Consider the following 17,184-nt stretch of genomic DNA (forward strand, 5'->3'; position numbering starts at 1 on the left):
TACTCGCTCGTTCGGACTCCAGTTGCACAAATCGCTCGTAAAGCCCTACGGATCCGAGTCATACGGAGGGCTTTACTAGCGGGATTGGAATCGGGCCCTTAGTTTGGTCATTCATCTGTCATTGCTGTACATCCGACATATATTTCTTTGTAACTAAAAATCACATTCACTACCTAGCTTGCCATCCTCCTGGCTGAACCCAAGGTTTTACGGAAGAGAGAATGAGACACCTGACTAAAAAACTCTTCCGGGGGGAGTTCAACAGCATGGCCGCAACCGCGGAAAAGGCTCTACCTCCCCACCTTGACGTCTTAAACCTCTGTAATATTAACAGGTTTTTATCTGAGGGCAGGAGCAGTCTGCTAGGAATATACAGCTGGAACATCGCCTTGATTCCCTCTGGGCCTGAGCCATAATAGATATCATGAGTCCGGCACAGTGTTTTAAAAAGGACCCTATGGTCCAAAGGCAACCAGTGCCATGACCTGATGGAGGCTGTGACTGAATAGAATTTCGGTAGATTCATCACCAGCCTAGCCGCAGCGTTTTGCACCAGCTGCAAACGTCGCACTAGACCCTTGTTAATGCCCAAATAAAGGGCATTACAATAGTCCAATCTGGACTTTACCAAGGCCATAACAGCCTGCTTGCGTGCTTCAAAGGAGAGGAAATGGGCAATTTTTCTAAGGATCCTAATGATCCCAAAACAAGTGGACACTGTACTGCTGACCTGGAGATTACGGGAAAGTGAATTATCAGTGACCCCTAGATATTTTCCATGGACAACTGGACAGGGGCAGAAACCCAAGATTGTCCGGCCACCAGTCAGCAGACCAGATCTCCAATTTACTGCCAAAAATCAGGACTTCAGTCTTCTCTCCGTTTAGGTTCATAACATCTTCCACCATCCTGAAATTGAGGGCAGAGTCCTTAACGTTGTAAGCAATGGATGCCATTATTTGTGTGTCTGCATAGGACAGCACCTCTAACCCAAAGGATCTCACAACCTTAGCCAGTGGAGCAACATAGAAGTTAAAAAATGTTGCTCAGGGTGGAGCCCTGAAGAACACTACATGACAAAGATTTAGAGGCAGAATAGAATTGGCCAAATTTCACTGTTTGTGGTCTTTCATTGAGAAAGGAGGTAAGAAACCTCGGAGACGAACCCCCCCCAATCCCCATCTCCCATAAGTGTTCAACCATCCTCAAGGGAAACGGGTTATCAGAGGCAGTGGGTAAAGTCAAGTAGAACAAGCAAAGTGGTATGCCCAGAATCCACTTGAGTACGGATATTGTTAAAAACAGTAGTTAATAATAATTCCGTACTATGGTGCCTTCTAAATCAATGTTGTGAGCCATCAAGTAATAGGTGATCCTTTAGGTAAGTACTGAGATGGGAGTTTAGGTAGGTTTCCAAAATCTTCGCTGAACCGGAAGTAAGGAGATCGGTCGAAAATTCTACAATTCTCCGGGATCCAGGGAAGGCTTCTTTAAAAGTGGCTTCACCACTTCCGTCTTCCACAAGGTGGGATACTGACCTTCTGAGATGGCAACATTGAGGACGCTGTAAGGTCAAGTCAAGTCATAAAATTTGTATAGCGCACTACATACCCAGAGGGTTTCAAGGCGCTTAGGAAGAGGAGGAGGATTATTTGTCAAATATCCACGTTTTAAGCTGCTTTCTGAACGCTAGGTGGTTCTGGGTGAGGCGGAGGTAAGCGGGGAGTGAGTTCCATGTTTTAGCAGCCAGGTAAGAAAAGGATCTGCCTCCCATGGTGGTCTTGTTGATGCGAGGTACAGTGGCGAGGGCTTGGTCGGAAGAGCGTAGTTGGCGGGAGGGGGTGTAGAAGGACAGTCGAGAGTTGAGGCAGTCTGGTCCGATGTCGTAAAGTGATTTGTGTGCGTGGGTTAGCAGTCGGAAAGTGATCCTCTTATTGACGGGTAGCCAGTGGAGGTCTTTAAGGTGACCAGAGATGTGTTCGTTGCGTGGGATGTCTAGTATGAGCCTGGCTGAGGCGTTTTGGATTCGTTGGAGTTTCTTCTGGAGTTTAGCGGTGGTACCTGCGTAGAGGGTGTTTCCGTAGTCCAGTCGGCTCGTGACCAGGGCGTGGGTGACTGTTTTCCTAGTTTCGGAGGGGATCCAGCGAAATGTTTTTCTGAGCATGCGAAGAATGTTGAAGCAGGAAGAGGATACGGCGCTGACTTGTTTGTTCATTGAGAGTGAAGAGTCCAGAATGACGCCAAGGTTCCGTGCGTGGTCTGTCGGGATGGGTGCTTTTCCGAGGGCTTCCGGCCACCAGGAGTCGTCCCAAGCAGAGGGGGATGTGCCTAGGATGAGGACTTCTGTTTTGTCTGAGTTCAGTTTCAGACGGCTTTGTTTCATCCATTCGGCGACTTCTTTCATTCCTTCTTGCAGGTTAGCTTTGGCGGCGCCGGGGTCATTGGTGAGAGAAAGGATCAGTTGAGTGTCGTCCGCGTAAGAGATGATGTTGAGGTTGTGTTGGCGTGCGATGGCCGCGAGGGGGCTCATGTATACGTTGAAGAGGGTGGGACTGAGTGAGGATCCTTGAGGTACGCCGCAGATGACTTCAGAGGCCTCGGACTTGAATGGAGGAAGGCGGACTCTCTGGGTTCTACCGGTGAGGAACGAGGTGATCCATTCCAGTGCTTTTCCTTTGATTCCGATGTTATTGAGGCGTTGTAGAAGGGTGCTGTGGCAGACTGTATCGAATGCTGCAGAGAGGTCGAGGAGGATGAGGGCGACTGTGTCTCCATTGTCCAGTAGAGTTCGAATGTAATCTGTTGCTGTGATGAGGGCGGTCTCAGTACTATGTTTTGCTCGGAAGCCAGATTGTGAGGGGTCGAGGGATTTGTTGGCTTCGAGGAAGGCGGCGAGCTGGCAGTTGACGGCTTTCTCGATGACTTTGGCCGGGAATGGAAGAAGCGAGATGGGGCGGTAATTTTTGAGTTCGGTGGGGTCCGCTGTTGGTTTTTTCAGAAGGGCGGTGAGTTCAGCGTGTTTCCAGTCTTCAGGGAAGGTAGCGGAGTTGAAGGAGCAGTTGATGACGTCTCGGAGGTGCGGCGCTATGACGGAGTCTGCTTTGTTGAAGATGTGGTGAGGACATGGGTCTGTGGGGGATCCTGAGTGGATGGAGTTCATCAGGCGGATGGTGTCCTCAGTGGAGATTGGCTTCCAGTCGTTAAGGGTGTTCACGGGGGGAGGATGGACAGCAGACGGCAGGGTGGGTTGGTTTCCGGGTTGGTTGTCAAAGCTGTTGTGGATGTCTGCAATCTTGTTGTGGAAAAAAGAGGCTAGGGAGTCGCAGAGGGTTTGAGAGGGGGTGATGTCGTTGGAGTTGGCCGATGGATTGAAAAATTCCTTGACGATGTTGAAAAGTTCCTTGCTGTTGTGAGCGTTGTTGTCGAGTCGATCCTTGAATGCTGCTTTCTTGGCTTTTCGGATTAGTTGGTGGTGAGTGCGGGTGGCGTTTTTGAAGGCGTCCATGGTGCTGGTGGTTGGGTCTTTTTTCCAGGCCTTTTCAAGGGAGCGGCAGAGTTTCTTGGACTTCTTGAGATCATCGTTGAACCATGAGGCCTTCTTGCTGCCAGGTTTGTTTTGACGTTTTTTCAGAGGTGCTAAGGTGTCAGCGGTGTTGGATAACCATAGGGTGAGATTAGCGGCGGCTTCGTTAGCGTTGGAGGAGGGGGCTGGGGTGTGTTGAAGGAGCGAAGCGGAGATTTGGTCCGTGGTGATTTTGTTCCAGTTCCTTTTCAAGGTAGGTTGGAGGTGGATGCTGGGTTTTGGTTTGTTGTAGGTGAAGTGAACGCATCTGTGGTCAGTCCAGATGAGGTCCGTAGTGTGGCTGAAGGAGACATGGTTGCTGGAGGTGAAGATGGGGTCGAGTGTGTGACCTGCGATGTGGGTGGGGGAAGTGACCAGTTGTTTAAGTCCGAGGTTGGTGAGGTTGTCCACGAGGGTGGCGGTGTTGCGGTCGTTGATCTTATCGAGGTGAAAGTTGAGGTCTCCCAGAAGGATGTAGTCTTTGGAGGGGAGCGCGTGTGGAGTGATGAAGTCCGTGATGTCTTCACTGAATTTTGCGCGGGGTCCTGGTGGCCTGTAAAGGAGGGTGCCTCTGAGTGTGGTCTTGGGGTCGATGTGGATCTGGAAGTGAAGGTGTTCGGAATTGGCGAGGTTGGCGTCAGAGCTGGTTGAGATGCGGATAGATTTCTTGTGGACTATAGCGATTCCTCCTCCTGTGTGGCTGGTGCGGTCCTTGCGTGTGATCTTATATTCATCAGGTATGGCAATGGTGATGTCTGGTGCTGAGGAAGCATTCATCCATGTTTCCGTAAGGAAGGCGATGTCCGGAGAGATGGTGTCTAGTAGGTTCCATAGGTCGATGGCGTGCCTGTGGACTGATCGGGTGTTGAGAAGGATGCAATGTAGGTGGTTGGGGTCGGGTATCTGTGGTGAGGTTGTAGCGGAGATGTTGTCGGTGCCGATGAATTTGCAGGAGAAAGGTCCATGGGTGCGACCAGGAGCGGCTTGGACGCAGTTGGGAGCGCGACCGGGGTTAAGGGCTAGGAGGGTGGCGGCATCGTAGGTAATGCGGGAGGGCTGGGTAGCGCGAGGGGCAGGGGGTCTGGCGCTGGGCGCGGTCCAGGCGCGGACGGGCGTAGACGGGCTTACCTTTGGCGCACCTTCGGCGCGGGTTGGGCGCGGTCGCTGCGCGTGGACGCTGCGCGCGGGAGCAACTGTCATAAGAGGTTGTGGAGGGGGAGGGGCGAGGGAGGATAAGATGGGAGGCGGTTGCGTGGTGGAGGGGGCGGTCTCAGGGCAGAACAACAACAACAGAAGCAAATGGCGGCTATAGCGCGATTTTGACCCGGTTTGAGGAAGGAGCAGAGGTAAGGGCTGAAAAACGCTGATAAATGGTCAGCAAATGCAGGTTACAGCAAAGGTAGTTCTAAAAAAATCAAATAATGCAGGCACAGTTATCACAAGCAGGCACGTTCTAGCGCTAAGCGAGGGCAGCAGCGCTATGCAGGCAACAAAGCAAGTTAACAGAAGCGTCCAGGAAGCTTAGCAGCGCGATGTAAGCAATACCAGGCAGCTCAGGGCAGGGGTCAGCGAGGGCAGGAGGGAGCGACCGTGCTCAACCAGGGTCGAGGTGGTCACAGCGGGACAATAACCTCACAGGCAGTTTTTAACACCTTGAGGGGCAGGGGTCCAACGGTGAACCTGATTTAACTAGTTCTAGAAGGTGGTCAGTCGCCTCAGGCAGCATACTGGGAAAAGAGAGAAGCCTGGGTTTATCATCCGAAAGCAAAACTTCACTTAAATAGGAGAAAGAAATGATCATGTGACCCTGCTATGGAGTTGGAAGCTTCCAACGAGGAGTAAATGCTCAAATTAATGTAGATTTGCTATAAGCAACAAACATTTTAACAACCCAAGTATATTTAAGCCTATCAATGTACAATTGCAGAAAATAATGTACATTTCGATTCGTGAATTTCTATTCACAGAAGAAATGTGCATTCCTAAAATATTGGCACTTCATCACAGGCACCCAAACACGTACGAAGTAATCACCATCAAGAAGCCAAGGCCATTTAGGTAAAGCAATATTGTAGTCTTATTTCCTCTCCTAAACAAGCATGGAAACATGGATATTCAGACTCTACTTACGTCCCAATTACGAAAACGCTGGTTGAAAATGTCTCATCCCACTTAACAAAATCTAAGACCTCAGGAATCTGAATTTATCACATGCGATGAATAGCAACAGTTATGAGTTTTGCCCCAAACCATGTGGCATAACTTGTAGATTTTTGTGCTCTCCACCAAATCATCACCCCCCCCCCCCAAGTATTTTTCGACATGATTCTCAGCCAAATCTGATTCTTACCTCAAAACATATAATTCAGATATATGCCTTAACAGGAGTTAAAACACATCGGAATTAACTGGTTCAATTGTAATCTGGGCCTTGGTCACTGAAAGCCACGAATTGTAAAGCTATAAAACATAGTAAAAGGTACAATAGTGTAGACTACGGCACTTGATAAGTAGATGGTATAAAAATTTGGAAGTGCGTCAATTAAGGTACCTTTGAATAAAAACATGGAACCCATGATCTAATTCATAATGTTTACCATTACTCCAAACACATGACCTTGTATCCATTTTTCAGAAAGAGTTTAGATAATTTGAGAGGACTTTGAATTTTTGAAAGCAAGGTAACCAAATCCTTTTGGAACTATTGAGACCTTTTATTTATAGGTGTTGCGGTATACAGCCATACATTGTCTTGAAACCTGTTTTTTTATGAGTGTATCATTTGTGGTTTGCATAGTACTTGCTACATGATATTTCATGGTTTTGTAGGACTGTGAATGGTCTGTAGTCTTACCCATAGTATCAGTGCTTGAAGGATGAAAAGCAGAGATTCCACTGCTAGAACTTTGATTAACCATAGAAGTTAGATGTGCCTAGCTATACACATATGCATATTTGTGCATGTTTTGATTTCCATTTATATATTGCGTCTAACTCGTTGTGTCAGGATACTGTATTTTTTTCCCACTTACTGCTCATAGGAGTGATAAACTTGCAACTAAAAAATAAACAACGTGCTTACAATATCCGTGTTTTAATGTCGGGCACTGTCCTAATCTCAATCCTTTTTTAAAACCGTATAATTGTTTTTGTATTTTAATATCCTTGTGATGGGAATTATTGCCCCCCTCTTGTTGCTCTGGGAGTGTTCAAGGAACACTTCTGTCTATTTGGAGTTGAGGTGAGATCTGATAACAGCAGCTTTCATCCCCTGCTGGTGGGGGCATGGCTAGCCGGCCATGATGGCGGTTGACCCCCGATAGAGCTCTGGATCCTCCCGGGGAATTCATCCTGCTTACGGGGGCTTAATGGCACCTGGACCTGGTCGGGAGTGTGGGACGTTGTGCTGACGCCCCTGTGCTCTCCCTGGGTAACCTTATCGGGTCCACGACTGATCCCGTGCTGCTGAGACAACGTGAGGCCTGCTGCGGAGCCCTGTGGGCTGAGTCCGGGAGCTTGATTGAAGGCGGGGGCTGAGACTCGCGGGGCCGTCCCTGGGGAGAGACGGGCGGTGCCACCCCTGTGTACCAACGTGGGAGAGCGGATACGAGCGGGGCCGTGGCTGCCCGCTGATCTGGACTGCCTGGCGGCTGTAAGAGGGACCCGCGCGGTGCCTGATCCGGGCGTGGAGCTGGGCCTGGACTACACCGGCGGCGGCCATTTCAAGTGGGCCTGACTACGATAGGCCCAGAACATTCGTTCCGGGAGACGGCAAGAGAGCGGACTGGGGCGACGAGTCATTGGCGATTTGGGAGCGGCGCCTGTCCTGGGCACGGGACCTGCATCACGGCAGGAACATTGCCGGGTTGGGCCCACGTGGATCCGCTGCTGGTCGAGTGCCGGTGAGTGTCCTGTGCTCGCACTGAGAGACTGTGTGCTGTGTGAACCCGAGAGCTTGCGGGTGGCTGGCCTGGGCGGCCAGGAGGCCGCGTGGAATCTAGACACCTGCTGTGAGGGTCGGGGGGGCCCGGAGCGGCATTGCAGATGTCTCGTGGCCATTAACCTTAACTGGGACCTGGCAGGACTGGCCCTGTATTAATTTATTATTGGGTCGAGAGACTAGGTATAAGAGGCCCGAGACATGAGAGGCTGTTTACCAACACCTGATTGGCCTGCCGAGTGGTGAGAGGCCTGATCGTCTGTGCTGTCTACTGGGCCAAGTCGATGGCAGACTACTCCTCCTCATTGCAGCAGCTCCAACAGCAAGTCATCAATCAATCAATCAATCAATTTGTATAGCGTGCTACTCACCCGGAGGGTCTCAAGGCGCTTGGGGGGAGGGGGTGTTCCGCTACTGCTCGAACAGCCAGGTCTTGAGTTGCTTCCTGAAAGAGAGGTGGTCTTGGGTAAGACTGAGGTGGATGGGGAGGGAGTTCCAGGTCTTGGCTGCCAGGTAGAAGGATCTTCCTCCCATGGTGGCTCTTCAGATGCGTGGAACGGCGGCGAGGGCGTGGCTGGTCGATCGAAGTTAGCGGGTGGGAGTGTAGAAGGTCAGGCGGTTGTTGAGGTACCTGGGGCCTAGGTCGTGGAGGGCTTTGTGTGCGTGGGTGAGGAGTTGGAACGTGATTCTTTTGCTGACGGGGAGCCAGTGCAGGTCTCTCAGGTGTCCGGAGATGTGGCTGTGGCGGGGGATGTCCAGGATGAGTCGTGTGGAGACGTTCTGGATGCGTTGGAGTCTTTTCTGCAGTTTGGCTGTGGTTCCGGTGTAGAGGGTGTTTCCGTAGTCCAGTCGGCTGGTGACAAATGCCTGGGTGACAGTCTAACTGGTTTCGGTGGGGATCCAACGGAAGATCTTTCGGAGCATGCGTAGGATGTTGAAACATGAAGACGAGACGGCGTTGACTTGTCTGGTCATCGACAGGGAGGAGTCCAGGATGAAGCCTAGGTTGCGTGCGTGGTCCGTTGGTTTGAGTGCGCTGCCTAGAGCCGTGGGCCACCAGGAGTTGTCCCAGGCAGATGGTGATGGTCCAAGGATGAGGACTTCCGTCTTGTCTCAGTTCAGTTTCAAACGGCTGTTCTTCATCCACTTGGCTACTTCTTTCATCCCTTCGTGCAGGTTGGTTCTGGCGGTGGCGGGTTCATTGGTGAGGGAGAGGATCAGCTGGGTGTCGTCGGTGTAGGATATGATGTTGAGGTTGTGTTGGCGTGCGATGGCTGCGAGCGAGCTCATGTACACGTTGAAGAGGGTGGGGCTGAGTGATGATCCTTGTGGTACGCTGCAGATGACTTCGGTGGCCTCTGATCTGAACGGGGGAGGCGGACTCTCTGGATCCTTCCAGCGAGGAACGAAATGATCCACTCCAGTGCCTTCTCTTGGATTCCGACGTTGCTGAGGCGTTGTACTAGTGTGCGGTGGCAGACACTATCAAACGCTGCGGAGAGGTCCAGGAGGATGAGGGCCGCTGTTTCCCCGTTGTCGAGCAGGGTTCGGATGTCGTCGGTGGCTGCGATGAGGGCGGTCTCGGTGCTGTGATTGGCTCGGAAGCCGGACTGTGAGTGGTCGAGGGATCCGTTCGTCTCGGAAGGCGGCCAGCTGTCTGTTGACGGTCTTCTCGATGACTTTGGCCGGAAACGGAAGGAGCGAGATGGGGCAGTAGTTTTTGAGGTCGGTGGGGTCTGCTGATGGTTTCTTCAGGAGGGCGCTGAGTTCGGCGTGTTTTCAGCTCTTCGGGAAGGTGGCGGTGTTGAAGGAGCAGTTGATGATGTCCCGGAGTTGAGGCACGGTGACGGAGGCAGCCTTGTTGAAGACGTGGTGGGGGCATGGGTCGGTTGGTGATCCGGAGTGGATGGTGTTCATCGTGCGGATGGTGTCTTTAGTGCTGGCCGGGGTCCAGTCGCGGGGGTGGTGGTGGGGGGGGCGTCCTGTGGTGGAGTGCGCGGTCTGTTCGCCGAAGCTTTTGTGTATGTCTGCGATCTTGCTGTGGAAGAAGGTGGCAAGTGAGTCGCAGAGGTCTTGTGATGTCGTTTCCGGCGCTGGGGTTGGAGAGCTCTTTGACGATGCTGAAGAGCTCCTTGCTGTTGTGTGGGTTGTCTAGTCGTTCCTTGAATGCTGTCTTCTTGGTGGTGTGGATCAGCTGGTGGTGTTTGCGGTGGCGTGCTTGAGGGCGGTCATGTTGTCTGTGGTCGGGTTCTTTCGCCAGGCATTCTCGAGGGTGCGGCAGTTCTGCTTGGAGTTCTTGAGGTCCTCGTTGAACCACGGGGCTTTCTTGCTTCCGGGCCTGCTGGGACGGGTTTTCAGGGGTGCGAGGTCTTCGGCGCAGTTGGTGATCTACTGTGCGAGGTTGAGAGCTGCTTGGTTGGGGTCCGTTGATCTGGCGGGAGGGTTCTGATTCAGTGATGTGGTAAGCTGGCCGGTGGTGATCTTGTTCCAGTTCCTGCGGGGAGCCTGTTGCGGGATGTGGTGAGTAGTGGTCTTTCTGAAGCTGAAGTGGACGCAGCTGTGGTCTGTCCAGTGGAATGGCTGAAGGAGATGTGCTTGCTGAAGGTGAAGAATGGGTCAAGCGTGTGTCCGGCGTAGTGGGTGGGGGTGTTTACCAGTTGCTTGAGTCCGAGGTTGGCGAGGTTGTCCAGAAGGGTGGTGGTGGTGTTGTTGTTCTCCAGGTGGAAGTTGAGGTCCCCTAGGAGGATGTAGTCAGCGGGGGGGGAGGGCGTGTGGGCCGATGAAGTCTGCGATGTCTTCGCTAAATTGTGTGCGGGGTCCTGGGGGTCTGTAGATGAGGGTTCCTCTGAGTGTTGTCTTGGGGTCGGTGTGTAGATGGAAGTGGAGATGTTCGGCAGCTGTGTGGTTGTCTTCGAAGTTGGTCGTGATGCGGATGGTGTTCTTGTGGACGATGGCGATGCCTCCTCCAGTCTGGTTGATGCGGTCTCTCCGTGTGATCTTGTATCCGTCCGAGATGGCTATGGCGATGTCGGGTGCTTAGGAGGCGTTCATCCAGGTCTCTGTGAGGAAGGCGAAGTCCGGAGATGTGGTGTCGAGCAGGTTCCATAGTTCCACGGCGTGTCTGTGGACGGAGCGGGTGTTGAGCAGGATGCACTTCAGGTGGTTGCTGTTGGTGCTTGGCTTGACGGGTGCTGGTGGGTTGCAGGTCCGGATGCAGGCGAACTTGCAGGAGTGGCAGGAGAAGGGTCCGTGGGTGCGTCCTGGGGTGGCTTGGTGGCAGCCGGGGAGGCGTCCGGTGTTTAGTGCGCCGAGGGTGGCGGCGTAGTACGTCCGGTGGGTGGGATGGCATCTGCGGGGGCCAGGGGGTCTGGCGCTGGGTGCGGTCCAGGCGCGGACGGGCGTAGACGGGCTTGCCTTTGGCGCGCACGCGTGGACTCTGCCATAAGTGGAGAGTGGAGGGGGCGGAGCGAGGGAGGAGCAGCTGGGAGGCGGGAGCGGGGTGGCGAGTGGGGAGGGGAGCGGTGATGCTGGAGGCAACGAGGGGGGGGCCGCGGGGGAGCAGCAGCAGGGAGCGGGGTGAGTCGGCGGTGGAGGCACAGGAGCGAGCAGGGGCACAGCAGAGGACAGATACGGCACAATAAAATCAGGGGCGCAGAGGACAGGCATAACAGATACGGCACAATAAAATCAGGGGCACAGAGGACAGGTAAAACAGATTCGGCACGATAATATCAGGGGCACAGAGGACGATGCTAAACAACAATTACGGCACAATACTTATCAGGGGCACAGAGGACGAACTGGCAGCGGCAGTGGTGGTGGATGCCGGGACCCTCGGGGTGGGCCACGCGGCGGGAGGAGCGACCAGCTCTGGTCAGGTCGCATTGTTAGATCGGGTGGAAGACATGGAAGGAAGAAACCGACGCAACAATATACGCGTCGTAGGCCTGCCGGAACTCTGCGAAGGAACTCGTGCAGCAGGATTCATGGAACGTTAGTTCCGGGACAATGCCGCGCCTGAGGGGCTCTCGTCCTACTTCTGCGTAGAACGGGCACACAGGATCCCGACTTGCCAGCCCAAACCCGGATTACCACCACGTCCGCTGATTGTAAAGATCCTCAATTATCTGGACAGAAACACTCGGTTGCAGAAGGCTTGCGAGAAATCCCTAATCCAATATGAGAACCACCGGGTTTCCTTATATCCAGACTATACAACGATGGTCCAGAGGCAGCTCTCTTCATATCAAGCGGTAAAGAAGAGACTACAGAAGGCCCAGCTCAAGTCCGCGCTTTTATTTCCTGCCCGACTAAAGGTTATACACGAGAAAAAAACGTATTTCTTTGAAAGTTCTTCCGATGTTGAAGAGTGGCTGGAGGTGATGTGCATAGGGTTGAGCCAGGCTCTACTCGAGGACGATCCAGACGGGGTTTGGGTGGCGGCTCAGGACGAGATAATCATCGATCCCCGACGTCCAGAGGGGGTGGTGGACGCTCCGGCCCATCGCGGGAACAGCAGAGGCAGGACCAGAAAAGGGCACTTGCAGCGGCTGGTGCCTTTCGCGAGGATACGCATAAAACTGCGACACTCAGATGATAGCACTTTACATTCAGACTCTGATCATAGCGCAATTTTGTTCCCCACCATCACGCATCGCACATATGCTGGATAACTGACTATAGTCCTTGAACTTTCAGAACAGAACATATGGTTGTGATTCCTGATATCTTTACTGATATGATGTGTTGCTATTGTTATAACTGTTCTACCCAATAGCTATATCGTCTGGAGGTTGTGGGATATGTTCCTTGGTTAGAATACTGGGAGTTAGAACTCAGGGCTATGCCCTTATTTGTCAGCATCTACAGGGATATTCGGTGATACCTAGTCCCCCAAGGTTACCCACTGATTTGAGTCTGCCGCATCACTCCCTTCCCATTAATGTCTTCTGATTCTTTCTCCGGGATGGAGTACCGTTGAGCCATTGGTGGTTGATGTTTGGTTGCACTATGGCATTGCAAGAGACTGGCCACCTCCCTTTCGGCGTACGCACCGTTATTTGGTTTTTGTGTTTAATATTCTGCTGTTGGGCCCAGCGCAGTTCTTATGCTCTGCCAAGTTTAGTTTTTGTTCTGGGGTACGGGGATTCCTGGTCTGTTCCATGAAGGTATTTTACAGGGAGGGGGATGACACAGGCTACCTGGGTAGATGGCAAATACAGCAGAGACCGAAGGGTCCTACAATTTCCTCACGTGGAACGTAAGGGGACTGGGTGAGATTCAAAAACGCCACCGAATCCACTTGTTTCTCCTTAGACAACTCACACACATTGCGTTTCTCCAAGAGTCCCATCTCACGGATTCGGAATCGCAGAAAATGCGGAAGAAATGGAGAGGCCACTTTTATTCTACAACTTACTAAGGCTTTGCTAGGGGGGCTACTATCTGGGTCTGTCATGGGACGCCATTTGTTGAGCTTGAGCGCCGGGTGGATGACCAGGGACGATACATTTTAGTGAAGGGCACTCTGGATGGGTCCCTCATAGTCCTGGGAAGCATATATGCTCCAAATTATGAACGCCACCTGTTTTTAAACAGATTGGGGGGTGGCACTGACTGAGTGGGTTGGCATTCCCTGGGTGCTGGGGGGAGACTGGGATGCAGTTTGAGAATTAGGTCTGAATAGATCACATCCTCCTCTTCAGGCCTCTGGGGCCACTAAATTGACTGATATCTTTACTTCCTGGGTGGAAGGCTGGACATTGTCAGACACATGGGTATCAGGAGACGCACCGCCAATTTGCCTGTGCAATGAATCTATTCTGTTATTTAGTGTTTAAGGAATATTCCTTTTATTCTCCCTTGCACAACCTTCACACTAGGATAGACCGGTTCTTGTGTTCCAGATATGTAGTCCCTAGAATAGGCAGATCGGAATACCTAGCCAAGACCTTTTCCGACCACAGGCCCCTGACGCTCACACTCCTCTGGGGTAGTGCGCCAACCCCGGTACCCACCTGGAGACTCAACCCGCTTCTATTAGAGGACGCTCCCTTCCGCACATCACTGTCCAATACTATCACTGACTATTTGAGGGAAAACTGGATTTCCGCCTCCTCGAACCTGATTGAATGTGATTCCCTGAAGGTAGTGGTCAGATGGGCAGCTACAGGACAATTAGTGGGGGCCAGACAAGAGGTGCATCGGAAACTTTGCGATGTGGAGAACCGACTGAAGGTACTTGAAAGGGAGGCGGCCATTGACCCTGATAAGAGCGGGGAGCTACAAACGGCTCATAGACCATGCTGAAATATTAGAAACATTACGGACGATAGACTATAGGGAATACCTATGCCGCCAACACACTGAAGCTGATAAATCGGACACACTACTTGCTCGACTTGTACGAGACCAACCGGATCCACCGAACATAACTCCAATTCGCAACCTGACAGGCACCTTGGTCGACACACAGGCGGAAATTAACGTGGCGTTCCATGACCATCTTCAAGCACTCTATGCGACCTCCGTGCCAGATGACAATGCACAGCTTGAAGAGTTCTTACAAGGACTCCCCTTCCCGGTCCTGACGGACGATACAAAGAAAGCCATTGATGGCCCTATTACCCAGCATGAGATACGTGCAGCGATCAAAAACCTTAAACCGTAATAAAACGCCTGGCATTGATGGACTTCCCGTGGAGTTTTACCTAACCTACTCGGAAATCCTAGTGTCCGTACTGGAGACTGTCTACAGAGTGGCAACTTGCCAGAGTCCACTATGCAGGCGCTGGTTACATCTATACCTAAGCCTGGCAGAGACATGCTAGACATGGCCAATTATAGGCCCCTCTCCTTGCTCTCCACCGAATATAAAATTCTTAGTAAAGCTCTGGCTAATCCTATACAATCCCACCTTCCCACACTCATACACCCGGATCAATGTGGTTTCCTGCCTGGTCGCAGCACGTCGTTGAATACTCGTAGACTGCACTCTCTAATGACGGCTACTCCACGGGAGTTTCCCTGAGCTGGGTGTATAGCACTCTACCTTAAACAGGCATTTGAATCTTTATCCCGGGTAGTTATGTTAGAGTCCCTGAAGCGTTTTGGCTTCCCGGGTACCTTTCTGAAATGGGTTAGTTTATTATATACTAATCAGACAGCTAGGGCGCGCACTGGCCGGCATTTCTTGGAATGTTACAAGGTGTACAGAGGCACACGGCAGGGTTGCCCCCTGTCCCCTCTCTTATTCGTGTTGGCTATTGAACCCCTGGCCCTCTTGAGCACGGCTGACCACAGGGGCATCCCTATAGACTGGACGCAACATCCTAGATCTGTCCCTAGCGATTAACCCTGCAAAGTCGGTTGGTTTCTTTTTCTGAGAGGCCCCGCATCTTACCCACATACAATTTGGTACAGCTTTGCGCACCTGTCACAACCCATTGTGGTATTGTTAATATCACCAAATTCATAGGGAGATTGGTTTTTGGTGAGGTCGTAGAGAGATATGGCAGTTGCCAAGTGATTTTAATACCTTTGACTTACATTACATGAAACATGACATTGTAAAAATGTCAAGAGACATTGTAAAAATTTCAAGACTGTCTATTAACCTATTTATGAATGAGTTGACTCTTGGCTGCTTCACTGGTTTATGTTCCAGAATGTTGGGGTTAAGGATAATGAAATCGATTGTAAAGTTGTTTGCCCGGGTTTACACAGCTTGACCGAGTGGATAAGGCAGGATTACAGCCCCGGTTTCTGATTATACAGTCTGCAATTCTGCACCTGAGTTAGGGAAATGACAGCACTTTGTGCAGAGTTCATTCTACTGCTTTTACTATTCTCAATCACATCAATGTAAATTATGCACATTACCTATTTGTGTATGAATGATGGGGCAAACAAAGGTAGATCTTTTTTACCAAGCTTTTCTGTACATTTTTTTTAAATCACTTCAGTACACTACATGGATTAAAAACCACTTTCGAGCAGATAATCTTATTTACATGTTATCGTCTGTAGATTTATCGAATTTATCAAATAAAACTATTCCAGGAGAGTTGTAACATCTTAGTAGGGACTGCTGGGAACTTGATTCACAAAAACACGACCAGAGAAGGTGGATGGAGAATACTGTCAGGATACAATACGGTAAGGCAAAAATCAGCTACTACTCTGCTAGACATTTTATTACAATATTGCTCATACTGTTGCAGGAGGTCTCCTTCAATTTTCATGGCACTGCCTATTTTTCTTTAAGAAAGCTGCATGGTTTGAGAGGGCCTGACCAGTCTTTTGCTCTTTTAATTAGACTATAGCGACAGCCCGTCCCAGAACTGTGGTTCAAGCTTACATTAGCTCTCCTACCTATATTGTACACAAACAAGTAGCTCCACGTTTTTTGGTTTGTTGGATTTGGAGTGCTATCTCAACTTTAGGTAGGGTTGGAGCTAGTTACCTAAAGCCCATTTGGGTGGGTTGACTTTAAGGCTAGCAGCATTGCCAGCACTTTGGCTGACTAGTTTTGCGATTAAAATCTAAGCTTCATTTATGACCTAATCTTCAGAAGAATGCTCAAGAGTGGACTCTTTCCTACATAAACACCATACTCCAACACTAATGTACCGAATATCCCTGTGTTTGTGAACATTTATAATTTGATTATATGTATGTATCTAAATGTGTCAGTCTTTGTACAGATGTGTATTAACTATGGTTTTTAAAATATATAGATATTCTTGGTGTGCTTAACAAATGTTATATATATATATATATATATATATATATCTGTGGATGAGTGTGTGTATGTGTATGTATATGTGTGTGTATATGTATATATATATATATATATATATATATATATATATATATATAATCCTATGCTTAACATGTTTATAGGGTACTGTATCGTTTTCATATGTTTGACTAGAAGCATAGGGATCTCGGTTTCATTCATCTATCACAATATGTAAAGATTATCATAGCTATTTTATCTACAAGTGGTTCACTATTGAAATATTAAGAAAAAGAAAAACTTTATAAAAATACACATTTGCTTCAATTATATCAACACATAAAAGTCTGAGTTTATACAATACATCTTAAAATCTCTCAAGTTCACTACTCTTTCTGCCCATACCCTTCTCATTATATTCTGTACCTCTACTCTGACTCATCCCAAACCTCACTCTACTACTATGATCTCCAAAATATCTCTTTCCAGACACTTCCCCCATCTCCTATCCCTCCGTGGCTTACCCAAACCTCATTTTACTATGATCTCTAAAAAAGGCCCTTTATAAATTCATTATCCCTCCTTTGACTCACCCCAAACCTCATTTTACTACTGTAATTTCCCTAATCCCTTCTAGACTTTCCTCTTTCATCTCTCGTTTTACTCCTTTCAAGCCTCTTCTATGATCTCCCAAATAACTTTCCAGACTCTTCCCTCTTCTCTCCTTCCATTATCCCTTTCAACGCATCTAACAAATGTGCATGTCCCTGCTCACATTAAACTCATGTTTCCCTATACTAATCCACCTCTAATTCTTTTTGCGTTCCAGAGCAGTTTGCTACGCACGAAAAGTGCTATGATGACTCGTCAAGGGTAGTAAGCACTATACAATGATAATTGCAATGTTATAATGCTTGGTGAGGCAGTATTTTGTTTCAGGAG

The 17,184-nt window shown here is 50.0% G+C and overlaps 1 protein-coding gene across 1 annotated transcript in view; it reads left to right on the forward strand.

Moving 5' to 3' along the window:
- Window positions 1-17,184, forward strand: part of KDM3B (lysine demethylase 3B) — a 1,298,224-nt gene that overhangs the window by 15,491 nt on the left and 1,265,549 nt on the right. The window lies entirely within an intron of this gene.

The sequence above is a fragment of the Lissotriton vulgaris genome, chromosome 7, assembly GCF_964263255.1.
Source record: "Lissotriton vulgaris chromosome 7, aLisVul1.2, whole genome shotgun sequence".
Taxonomy (NCBI): Eukaryota; Metazoa; Chordata; class Amphibia; order Caudata; family Salamandridae; genus Lissotriton; species Lissotriton vulgaris.